Here is a 13,526-nt window from a genome sequence, read left to right on the forward strand (position 1 = left end):
TTATCCTGCCTTAGATCCCTTACCTTGGGGAAACCAATCCACATTTAGCCCCATCGGAGTCTATGGGCAAATACTCTGAACCCTGGAAGAGCAAGGAGGAAGGTGTGTGCATATATACACACAAACACAACTCCCCAAAAGAACCCTCAATTATATTCACACCCAGGAAAAAAACACATATAAACACATGCTGTATACACCATAGCATAACATTATGGTAGAGGGTTTGACTTGGAAATCTGGGAATACTGGGTTCCGATCCTGATTCAGATATGTATTACCTGCGTAACTTTGGTTACATCGTTGGACCACTTTGGGCAACACTTTCCTCATCAACAAAATGAAGAGGTCAAATTGGAAGATCTTTAAGGTCCCATCCATCACATTCTTACGACAGTATGATAAACACCGAGTCCCTGCACAAACAAAATTTAAATCAGATGTAATCCCTATCCTTCAGGAGCTTGGGTGTCTAAACTGAGTTACATCTGCTGGTATGTGCATAGAGATGCACATAAAAATAAACCAGGTGCACCAAAGTAAAACAAATAAAACATAAGTACATATACAAAACTCATATAGACAAGCTAACACACTTGCATCCCTTTCCTGTAATTCTCATTTTACATCATTAGCTATGCTTGCGATTGTGTTTGAGACTTGTTTAATTGGCAGGTATATGCCCAGTGGCCCATTCCCTCTCACATCCCTCAGACTCCTTTGTCCTAAAACTACCTTTCCATGAGGGGTGTAGTATATGTTCAAGGAAGACTAGTACTTTGGGTGTGAGGGCTGCTTTTCACCTTTGTGTCCACCTGATTTACCCTAACTCTTTTCCTTCCTTTTCTTCCTTCCCTCCTTCATTCTTTCCTTCCTTCTCTCCCTTCCTCCTTTCTTTCTTTCTTTCTTTTTCTTTCTTTCTTTCTCTATTTCTCTTTCTTTCTTCCTTTCTTTCTGTCCTTTCCTTCTTTTTTCTTTCTTCCTTTCTTTATTTCTTTTTTCTTTGTTCCTTCTTTCCTTCCTTTCTTCCTTTCTTTCTTTCTCTCTCTCTTCTTTCTTTTCATTCTCTCTCTTCTTTCCTTCTTTTCTTTCTTTCTCTCCCTTCTTTCCTTTTCTTTTCTTTCTCTTCTTTCATTCCTTCTTTTTCTTTTTCTTTGTTCCTCTCTTCTTTCCTTTTTTCCTTCCTTGCTTCCTTTCTTATTCACCTAACTCTCATGTATGACTCCAAAAAGCTTTCATATGCACAGTGGCTACACCTCAGTAAATTGTTTCAGCATCACAGTAAACTAGGTTTAGGGTAACAAAGGAATCTCAAACCTTTTGGTGAATTAGGGGGCTGTCTAATTCAGGCATATGAAGACTTCCCTAGGTAGACTGGGCAGATGAGAATAATTTGTTCTGATGGCCATGAAGGCAGATGAAACAGGCACTATGGAGCACTTCAAGCTTGGTCAGACATTCAAGATGCCAAGGACATCCACTGCATCTCCAGTCATCACCAGTCATCTTCACTTTGTTTTGCCACGGTTTTGATGACTCTAGAATTAGAGTGAAGCCAACTCTTCCTCTATTAAATGCAATTTATGCACAAATCTAAAGACATTACCCATACCATTTTACCATTTTTTTCTATTTCAAAGTCCTGTGGTGACAGGCAAGTGATGAAGCAGTAGGTGCAGATACATTGAAAACTGTAGACATAATCCTGCACATAGGTGATTCAGGACATACGGGCATCTTCTCATTGGGCAGAAGCAGCAGTGGAAATCAGCAGCCTCTTGTGTGTCTGAATAGCCTTTTTTTAAGAACCATATTGCTCACCTCTTGGTATAAGGAAGCAACTAGGAAAGGTACCCTAAAAATTTTCTGCTTCACCCAATCTCAGCCTGCTTACCATAGCATGCAAGGATCCTCCCTGAGGTCAAAACAACAACAAAATGTACAAAAACCTTTGCAAAGATGATTCCACTTACCATCAGTACATGGAATGTATGCATATTTATTTACAACACAAAATCCAATAAACCTGAAAGACAAACAGCTCTTGTTATGAGAGAACTCAGCAGGTATCACATCCAAATAGCAGCCCTGGGTGAAACAATGTTGGCAAATGAAGGCCAGCTTACCAAAGTCAAAGCTAGATACCCAATTTTCTGGAACGGCTGCAGTGAAAGGGATTGCCATGAAATTGACTCAGGTTTTGCAATCAAAACTAATCAAGCCAACAACGTCCCCAAAGTGGCAATTGCCACTTGCACAATAATGTCCTACCACCATCCTCAATGCATAGGCTCCCACCATGATGAACCTTGATGAGGTCAAAGAAAAATTTTATGAAGACCTGAAGACCCTCATCATTAATGTGCTAACAGAGGACAAGCTTATAATTCTGGATGACTTTAATGTAAGAGTAGATGCAGAGTATCAGACATGGCAGGAAGTCCTTAGGAGGAATGGAGTTGGAAATAGCAATAGCAATGGTCACTTACTACTGAAGATTTGTGCATCTTGTGACCTTCTCATCACAACACTGTCTTTCATTTGCCTAAATACAACAAAAGTTTGCGAATGTAACCTCATAGCAAAAACACTGGCATTTAATAGACTATGTCATTGTAAGGAGAAGAGGCAGACAGGATGTGAGATTGATAAATGTGTTGTATGTTGTAGAGTGCTGAACTGATCATAGACTTATCCTCACTAAGCTAAATATTCATATTCAACAAAAACTGTGGCCCCAAGACAAGATGACTACTAGAAAATTTAATGTTAACAAATTAGAGCACTTCTCTAAGTAGAAATAATTGATTGCAAACTTGGAGGAAAAGCTGAGCCCGTGGAGCAGAAGAGGAGTGGGCAGCTTTCAGAGATTTGGTGTATGGCACTGCATTTACTCATCTGGGCCAGAACACTTGCAAATATCAAGATTGGTTTGATGAAAATGATGGGGAAATTCAGAAGCTGCTAAAAGAAAAGTGAGAACTCCACAGGGTTTACTAGCAAGATTGTTCATCTGTCTCTAAGAAGCCAACATTTAACTCCATTGAAAGTAAAGCTCAAGTGAAGTTTAAAGAGATGCAGAATTCTTGGCTCAGTAAGAAGGTAGATGAAATTCAGTTTTATGCAGATAATAGCAATTCAAAGCACCTGAAGGCTGTTTATGGGCCAAAGACCTATGACACATCTCAACAAATCAGTGCTGATGGAGCCACATTGATAAGTGATAAGGACATGATTCTGGAGGATGGGCTGAACACTTCCATAGCGTTCTCAATAGATCATCATCAATCAATACTGAAGTCATTGACTGTATACCACAGTTTGAAGTCAATGGATCTCTAGTTGAATTTCCAAATGAGGAAGAGGCTTTGAATGCCATTAGACTCCTCTCATGTGGCAAACCGCCTGATGCTAATTCCATTCCAGGTGAGATTTACAAGAAAGTAGCTACAGTGCTCATACAATGGGTGGAAGAGTTTCAGGTTATATGGCAAGAGGAGGTTATCCCCCAGGACCTCAAGGACACCTTCACTGTCCATCTCTATACAGGTAAAGGGAATAGATTGTACTGTAGTAATCACAAGGGAGTCTCTTTCTTAGTCATTGCTGAGAAAGTTCTTGCCAGAGAACTTATGGTCAAACTATATCAATTAGAAATGCTAAGAATTTTAGAAAGAGCTAAAATGTTATAAATTAAGTGAGTTATGAAAGAAAGAATTGGGAAAGTAAATGAAAGCTATGGAAAGATTTAGAGAATTAACAGCTTAGCAGAAAAAGGTATGCTACTTTGCCCAAGTAATAGACTCTTTGAAAATCAGAATGGCCCAAATAGAAATTAGTGACTCCATGAGATAATAATTAATATTAAAACATAGGCATATGATTGAAAAATTTAAAGAAAAATTAAGGTATCTCTCATGAAAAACAATTGGAGCTAGAAAACAGATCAAAGAGAGATTTAAGAATCATTTAAGAATCATTTGGAATACCTAAAAGTTAGAACCAAAAAATAAGAGCCTGGATATCATATTCCTAGAAATCAAGAAACTGTCTAGATATATTAGAAAAGAGTGGGAGCCAAGATGGCGAAGTAGAAAGACGCACATACACATAGCTCCGAACACACAAACCACAGAACGGCTAGAGGGGACCAAGCCAGGGCGAATTCTGCACCCAGAGACCACGGAGTATTGGAGCGAGGGAGATTCCTGCTCCGGAGAGACCTGCGGACCTCTCGCGGGGGTCCTTCGCACCGCGGACTGGGCGCCGGGACAGGGAGCGGAGTGCGGCCCTGCCGCGGCCGCGACACTGAGGGGAGGAGATCCGAGAGGGCTACGGGGATGGGATCTCCAGCGGCCACACGGGTCCCCCCACCCACAGAGGGACCTGCAAACCTCTCGCAAAAGGTCCGTCGCGCTGCAGACGCGGAGCCCAGCCTGGACCTGCGGCGGCGGCGGCGGTGGCCACGGCTCCGAGAGGCACAGATCTGAGAGGGCTCCGGAGGCGGGATCTTCAGTGGCGGCACGGGCCCCCCTACCAACAGGTGACTGACGGGGGTGGGTGAGAGAGTCTCTTTGGCGGGTTGAGAGGGGAGTGGGGTGCCCCCAAGGCTCGGGCCCCCCCGGGATGTGGGGGCTGAGAGGCGGCTGCGGATGGGGGCTCCCCAAACGGGCAGGAGCCTGGATCCATTGTGGAAGGTCTGTGCATAAACCCCCAGAGGGAACTATGCCTGAGAGGCGGCCCTGCCCCTGACCACCTGAACTTAATTCTCACACTGAATAGCAGCCCTGCCCCCACCAAAAATCCTAAGGCGGGAAGCAGCATTTGAATCTCAGTCCCCAAATGCTGGCTGGGAGGACCAGGAGGCAAGGTGGGTGTGAGGAGAACATTCAGAGGTCAGGCCACTGGTTGGAGAAAATGCCAAGAAAAGGGAAAAGAAATAAAACTATTGAAGGGTACTTTACTGGAGAAAAGACACTTCCTCCCTTCCTTTCTGATGGGGAGGAACAATGCTTGCCATCAGGCAAAGGCACAGAAATCAAGGATTCTGTGTCCCAGCCCACCAAATGGGCTCGGGCCATGGAAGAGCTCAAGAGGAATTTTGAAAATCAAGTTAGAGAGGTGGAGGAAAGACTGGGAAGGGAAATGAGAGGGATGAGGGAGAAGCATGAAAAGCAGATCAGCTCCCTGCTAAAGGAGAACCAAAAAAATCTTGAAGAAATTGGCACCTTGAGAACTAGCCTAACTAAGCTGGCAAGGGAGGTGCAAGGGGCTAATGAGGAGAAGAATGCTTTCAAAAGCAGAATTAACCAAATGGAAAAGGAGATTCAAAAGCTTACTGAAGAAAATAGATCTTTCAAAACTGGAATGGTACGGATGGACGCTAAGGACTTTTCGAGACAGACAGATATCTCAGAACATACCGCGCAGATTCGAAAAATGGAAGATAATGTGAAATATCTTATTGGAAAAACAACTGACCTGGAAAATAGAATCAGGAGAGACAATGTAAAAATTCTGGGACTACCTGAAAACCATGATCAAAAGAAGAGCCTAGACATCATCTTCCATGAAATTATCAAGGAAAACTGCCCTGAGATTCTAGAACCAGAAGGCAAAATAAATATTCAAGGAATCCGCAGAACACCGCATGAAAGAGATCCAAAAAGAGAAACTCCTAGGAGCATTGTGGCCAAATTCCAGAATTCCCAGGTGAAAGAGAAAATATTGCAAGCAGCTAGAAAGAAACATTTCAAGTATTGTGGAAATACAATCAGGATAGCACAAGATCTGGCACCCTCTACATTGAGGGATAGAAGGGAATGGAATAGGATATTCCAGAAGTCAAAGGAACTAGGACTGAAGCCAAGAATCACCTACCCAGCAAAACTGAGTATAATACTTCAGGAGAAAAAATGGTCTTTCAATGAAATAGAAGACTTTCAAATTTTCCTGATGAAAAGACCAGAGCTGGAAAGAAAATTTGACTTTCTAACACAAGAATGAAGAGAACCATGAAAAGGCGAACAGCAAAGAGAAAACATAAGGGACTTACTAAAGTTGAACTGTTTACATTCCTACATGGAAAGACAATATTTATAACTCTTGAAACATTTCAGTATCTGGGCACTGGGTGGGAGTACACACACTCACACATGCACACACGCACACATACATAGAGACAGAGTGCACAGAGTGAATTGAAGAGGATGGGATCATATATTAAAAAAAAAAATGAAATCAAGCAGTGAGAGAGAAATATTGGGAGGAGAAAGGGAGAAGTTATATGGGGCAAATTATCTCTCATAAAAGAGGCAAGCAAAAGACTTATTAGTGGTGGGATAAAGAGGGGAGGCAAGAGAAAAACATGAGGTCTACTCTCATCACATTCCACTAAAGGAAAGAATATAATGCACACTCATTTTGATAGGAAAACCTATCTCATAATACAGGAGAGTGGGGGACAAGGGCACAAGCAGGGTGGGGGGGATGATAGAGGGGAGGGCATGGGGAGGAGAATGCAATACGAGGTCGACACTCATGGGGAGGGAAAGGACCATAAGAAAATAGAAGTAAAGGGGGACAGGATAGGATGGAGGGAAATATAATTAGTCCTATACAACACAACTAGTATGGAAATCATTTGCAAAACTAAACAGATATGGCCTATATTGAATTGCCTGTCTTTCAAGGGGAAGGGGTGGAGAGGGAGGGAGCTAAGGAGGTTAGAACTCAAAGTGTTAGGACCAAATGTAATGTTCTTACCACTGGGTAACAAGAAATACAGGTTAAAGGGTCAAGAAAGCTATCTGGTCCTATAGGACAAAAGAGAAGACGGAGACAAGGGCAGGGAGGGAGGATAGAGGAGAGAGCAGATAAGTCACAGGGGCAATTAGAAAGCTCGGGTTTGGGGGGGGGAGGGGATAAAAGGGGAGAAAATTTGTAACCCAAAATTGTGTGAAAATAAATGTTAAAAATTAATAAAAAAAAAAAGAAAAGAAAAAGAAAAGAGTGAAAAATGAAAATAGAAATCACCATTCACCTGCTGAAAGAAACTACAAAATAAAAACTCTCAGGAGCCTCAAAGCCAAAATTCAATTACCAGGTCAAAAAATAATTTTTTTTTCTTTTAAACACATACTATGAGCAACCAGAAAAAAAAGAGTTCAAATTCTAAGGAACCAAAGTCAGGATCACACAAGATTTACTACCTATGATTATAAAGAAGTGGAAAATATGGAAAGAAATGTTGCAAAAGGGAAGGAATGTATGCCTATAATGAAGGATAACTTAATCGTTAATGTAAACATAATCCTACAGAAGAAAATAGGCCTTCAATGAAACAAAGGAGTTTCAAGCATTCCTGGTTGAAAAAAAAAAGACCAGAGCTACATAGAAACTTTGAAATGCAAGCACAAGAGTCAAAAGAAACCAAAAGATAAATACAAATGAGCAATCAGAAGGAGCTTTACAAGGATAATTGTTTACGTTCTCACGGAGAGGAGGACAATATAACATTCCCTTCAGAGTCCTATAGTCATCAGGGGCATAGAAGGGATCAAATAAGATAGAGATCCTGGGATATCTTTTGATAATCTTGAAAGAAAAAAAGGTGAAAGGATACACTAGAAGAAGAAGGGAAAGGAAAACTAACAGAACTTATCTTATGTAATCAGGATGCACAAATGAAATTCTACACATATTTGGAAGTGGTGGGTGAAGTAAGCAACTCTTGAACCTCACTTTCATTTGAACTGGTTAAAGGAAAGAAGAACGCACACCCATACACAGGCACACATACACACACAAAGAATTTGATGTAGAAATACATTCAACTCACCGGAGAAACGGGAGGGAACAAGAGGAGAGGAAAGGAGGCATTGTAAAGGACAGTAGACGTAGGAAAGAATTAGTCATAAGGAAAACAAATATTAATTTTGAAAGGAAGATTGTGAAGAGGAGTTTAGAGAGCGAAAAAAGAAAGAAGAAAGAGAGGGAGGGAGGGCAACAATCTGTGATAAAGGGGAGTTGGGGAGCAAAGATAGGAAAAAAGCTTCATCAACTTGGAAATTCCCTCCAATAAACAATCAATCAACAAGAATGATTAAGAGCCTTCTATAGGAGATGAGTTATGCTTGGTGCTAAGGATAAAAAAGAAAAAAAAAATTAATGGTTCCTCCCCTTAAGGGACTTACATTCTATTGTGGGAGGCAATATGCCAAAATAATACATATAGAATACATTATTGTAGCACCTACTGTAAGGATACTTCCCTAACTTCCACTTGTCCCCAGAAGGTTGACTCTTCCCTCAGGGCTTAAGAGGAAAACATTTTGGAATTTCTAATATTGTTTATCATGAGCCCCAGCTGGTGGGTTCCCCATTGATTATCATCCACAGTTGATTACTTTTTTAAAAAGGTATTTACTAATCATAAATATCAAGAATAGTTGTTATGGAAACATGTTTCCCCCCACCTCACCCCCAAAAGAACTGAGAGTAAAGTTTTCCTCTCTATATATCTCCCCTTGCACACAAAAAGAGAATTATCTCAAACTTAGGGAACAAGTGTGACCAAAAGATAAATTCATAGATTCTGCTTCCTAGAAGTTGGTTTCTTTTCCCCTTGTGAAGATTCCCTTAGGTAGAGTCCTCTGCTGGGCACTAAGGGTTGGTGCCATTGTAGCATCCTGAAACTACCACTCCTCAATGGGTCTATTTTATCCTCAATTTGCCTGTACTTTTCAACTTCTAATGCAAATCCTAACATCAGCTATTGCTACTCTCAGAACATTTACAGTTGTTGACCTAGTTCTCCAGGATATTTCAAGACCAGTATTTACATTATGGGAATTTGTCAGTAGTCAGTAAATTAAGTGCCAATTATGTTCATTACACTAAATTTTGGGGATATGAAAAGAGGTAAAAGATAGTCCCTGCCCTCAAGGACCTCATAACGTAATCAGGGAGACAATAAGCAAACAAATATGTACAAATAAGCTACATATGAGATAAAGAGGAAATAATTAATTGGGAGAGGAAAAGCCTCTTAATTTAGGGATTAGAAAAGCCTTCATGCAGAAGATGAGATTTGAGTTGGGTCTTCAAAAAAGTCAGGGAAGCCAGTTGGTGGAGATGAGGAGGAAGAGTATTCAAGACATGAAAGAGAGAAAATCCTTGTGGCTGAAAGATGGAAGGTCTAATTTATAGAATAGTCAGGGGACTAGTGTTACTGGATCAAAGAGTATGTGAAGGGAAGGAGGTGCAAGAAAACTGAAAAAGGAAGGGGGCTATCAAAGGCTTTGAAGACCAAACAGTGCATTTTGTATTTGATTCTAAAGGTGCTAGGGAACCACAGGAGTTTACTGAGCAGGGGTGAGGCTGAGGATGACGCGGTCAGACCTGTTCTTTAAGAAAATCCCTTTACTGGTTGAATGGAGGATGTATTGGGATGGGGAGAGACCTGAGGCAGAAAAAACCCACCAACAGGCTATTACAATAATCCAGACATGAGATGATGAGAGTCAGTACCAGAGGAGTGACAGCATCAGAGGAGAAAAAGGGGTGTATAACAGCTTGGATATGGAATGTAAGAGATAGTGTGGAGTCCAGGATGACTTCCAGGCTGTGAGCCTGAGTGACTGGGGGGATGGTCCTACCCTCAACAGTAATAGCGAAGTTGAGTGAGTGGGGAAAGTTCAAAGGAAAAGATAATGAATTCTATTTGGGACATGTTGAGTTGATAGATATTGTCATTTGTTAGTCCACGAAACACAGAGAGCTTCTGATGTGTAATTCTAAGCATCAGGTCATGTCCCACAAGACATTTGGTGGATGCCAGCTTTTACAGTGGTATGTTGCATACTTTCCTTACATAATCTACCCTGATTACTAAATCTGGCCTCTTAAAGATAAGATAACCCTTCTTCGGTTTCTGGTCCTAAATTGCTGTCATAAACCCTGCTGTTTCCAGGAACAAATCTGCATGACTCAGCTGTTTATCCTTTGTTTATATTAGAGGCAGCTGGTGGTGCAGTGACTAGGGAGCCAATAATAGCACCTACCTACCAGGGTTATGGTGAGGACTGAATGAGTGAATATTTGCAAAAGGGTTTGGCAAAGACCCTGATGAATAGCAGGTGCTCTATAAATTCTTACACCCTTCCCTTTGCATGTCATAGGGTGAGTTCATGTGGACGTTACACATGGAAGGTCTTTTTCCTTTTCTGATCTTAATTCTTCATGAGACTCCTCTGTGACAGAAACTATCTGAAGATTTGTTGATTAGGTGCTGCTGCCAATGATGCAATCAAAGACGCAGACATAGGGAAGAAAAAATCTGAGTCTTTTTTATGTGCAGAACACAAAACAAGTAAACATTTTGCTCTTAATTTAAGCAACTCTCTGTAAGCAGGATGAGTAAAAGGAAATTTCAAAGAGCAAATAAGGGAAGACAATGATTTACACATCAAAGAAGAAGTAGTAGAAGGGGAAGACCTGTATCAGGTAAAATAGAAAATAACCTGTAAAATTCTGGTCATTCGTTATTTCAAGACTGATTTTGCTGACTCTAGATAACTACATGATATCTTCATTTTAAGCAAATGGTGGGTGGTAAGAAAGTTAAGCCAGAAATTTTCTTTTTTTTTAAAAATTTTTGGCGGGGGGAGGTGAGGCAACTAGGGTTGGGTGACTTGCCCAAGGTCACACAGCTAGTAAGTGTCAAGTGTCTAAAGTCTGCTCTATTCACTGTGCCACCTAACTGCCCCTAGAAATTTTCCTATCAGAACACATACTGACTGTCTCCCATGATTGGAATTCTCTCCTTCCTCATCTCTGCCTTCTGGCCTCTGTGGCTTTTGTCAAATCTCAGCTAATCTTCTGCCTTTCTTGACAACTTTGCAACTTTTGACACTATCAATGACCCTCTTCTCCTTGATTCTTCCTAAATTTTCCTAATGGTGCTCTTCGCAGGTTCTCCTCCTAGGTGTCTGACTGTTCATTTTCACTGTTCTTTGATGATTCTTCATCCAGCTCAAACCCACTAACTGCTGGTGGTGTTAGTAGTTGTGTTTTTCAGTTGTGTCTGACTCTTTGTAACCTCATTTGAGGTTTTCTTGGCAAAGATACTGGAGTCATTTGCCATTTCCAGCTCATTTTACAGATAAGGAAACTGAGACAAAGGAGAGTAAATGACTTGCCCAGGGTCACCCAGCTAGTAAGTGTCTGAGGCCAGATTTGAACTCATGAAGATGAGTCTTCCCCACTTTAGGCCCAGCACTCTATCAACTTCACCATCTAACTGTGGATCTTCCCAAAGGCATTATCTTGTTCCCTCTACTCCTCTTCTTCTATACTATTTCTCTTGGTGATCCTATGGATTAATCTATCCTATGGATAGATTATCCTATGGATAGGATCCTATGATGATAATTTTCAGATCTATTTACCCAGTCCTAACCTCTCTTCTAACCTCCAGTCTTGCATCTACAACTCCCTTTCTCATATATCAACATGAATGCTCATGACTTGCACTCAACATATCAAAACCGAACTAATTATCTTTTCCCCCAAATCCTGCCCTCTTTAGAACTTCCGGGTTGTGTGTTCGTCCTTCATTGCCAAAGAAGACCATGCCATCAGAGAAATGATGACATGACTTGCACTTGACTTTGTTTTGAGTGAGGGAGGGCTATGCAGGTCACTAGCCTCACTTCTCCTTCAGAGCCATCTGAATCCAGTGACCTGACATTCCTTGGGATGACTGGAGATGACCCAGGATAAGGCAGTTGGGGTTAAGTGACTTGCCCAAGGTCACACAAGCTAGTGAGTGTCAAATGTCTGAAGTGAGAAATTGATCCTCCTGACTCCTGCACTGGTACTCTATCCACTGCACCACTTAGCTGCCCCCTAAAAACTTCGCTGTTACTGTTGAGGACACTACAGTTTATTTTTATTTTTTAAGTTTTCAACAACAAGTTTAATTTGAGTAGTAATTCCATAGGTTGTAGCATTAGTACTTCAAGTGTTAATTATCTTTTCATTTTAAATAAATGTATTTGTTTCCTACTGACTTTTTCCCCCCTTTTTATTGAAGAGCTAAGGAAAACATGTTATTGCGTTCCAAGCCAGGCCTTCTGTTATGATTAAACACAGTCATGTGGCCCAATTCTGCCACAAGGAAAGCCCTTTTAAAGATGTTGATGATGCCTCTCTGACCTCATTGGGTCACATCGGGAAATAAGGTTCCATAATCAATCAGCCAATTGCAGATCTCCTGATACTTAGAATCAAAGTCCAAAAGTCCATTACTTTCCACCGTGGAAACTTTTGACATATCAGCAAATGCTCCTGTTACTTGGTACTGTTGGCTTACTGACCACTGTACGACTTTCAGAATATCTGTTCCACAGCATCAGTTTGTGCTTCTAGGAGTTATACACAGCTGAATCTCAACCCTGAGACTTCCAGTCCCTTCCTCATCCTCTACAGGTACACAGGTAGCCAGTATCTCTGCTTTGATGAGGTCGAGAGCCTTGAGAATCCAGCTATGCTGCCGGTTGATTTGCCTCCATGGTCCCTTCCATTGACTCTCAATCATCTACACCATGTCCTTCAGTCCTTCTGATTTATGAGATACAATAAGCTCCAGAAATTATTGACGTTCTTTCACTACAGCTTTCTTTAGAGCACAATGACTATCTATATTCAACTTAGAATTCAAGAGTATCTCCAGGTAGAATTTAAGGCCATTGGTCTCTGCTTTAAAGGGAGTTCAGTTTTTTGTGGTTTTCCATGGCAGCTAGGTGGTACAGTGCATAGAGTGCTGGACCTAGAGTTAGGAAGATCCAAATTCATATCCAGGCTCAGACATTTACTAGTGGGGTTAGAACTGGATAAATGCATCTGAGGATTATTGGCACAAATAACTCTAAACTATGGGATCATCAAGAGAAATAGTACAGAGAGACTTGGATAGAGATTTGAGGGATATTCACAGTTAGTGAGTATGACCTGGATTATGGACCAGGACTAGTGAGAACTAGTGTCTAATAATAGGTAGGAAGAGAACCAGGGGAGGGCACTGTCATGGAAAGTTAAAAGAGAAGAGACTGTCAAGGAGAAGAGAGTGATCTACAAAGTCAAAGGTTATAACAAGGTTAAGAAGAATGAGGATTTTGAAAAGGACAGTGGATTTGGTAAACAAGAAACACTGGTAATATCAGAGAGGGTAGTTTTGGTTGAAAGATTAGGTCAGCAGCCAGACTGTAGAGAATTAAGAGTGAGAGGGAAGGGAGAAAAGGTATTGATTGGAGAGCACCTTCTCCAGGAGTGTAGTCACAAAAGGGAAGAGATGGGGAAGAAAGCGGTAGAAAGGTTGCTGGAAGTTAGAATGTTGATAGAAGGGAGAAAGACAGAAAAGATAGAAAAAGACAGAGACAGAAATACAGAGATAGAGGCAGACAGAGACACAGAGAAATAGAGAGACAGGGAGAGACAAAAAGACAGAGATGAAGAGAGATTGA

The sequence above is a fragment of the Notamacropus eugenii genome, chromosome 4, assembly GCF_028372415.1.
Source record: "Notamacropus eugenii isolate mMacEug1 chromosome 4, mMacEug1.pri_v2, whole genome shotgun sequence".
Taxonomy (NCBI): Eukaryota; Metazoa; Chordata; class Mammalia; order Diprotodontia; family Macropodidae; genus Notamacropus; species Notamacropus eugenii.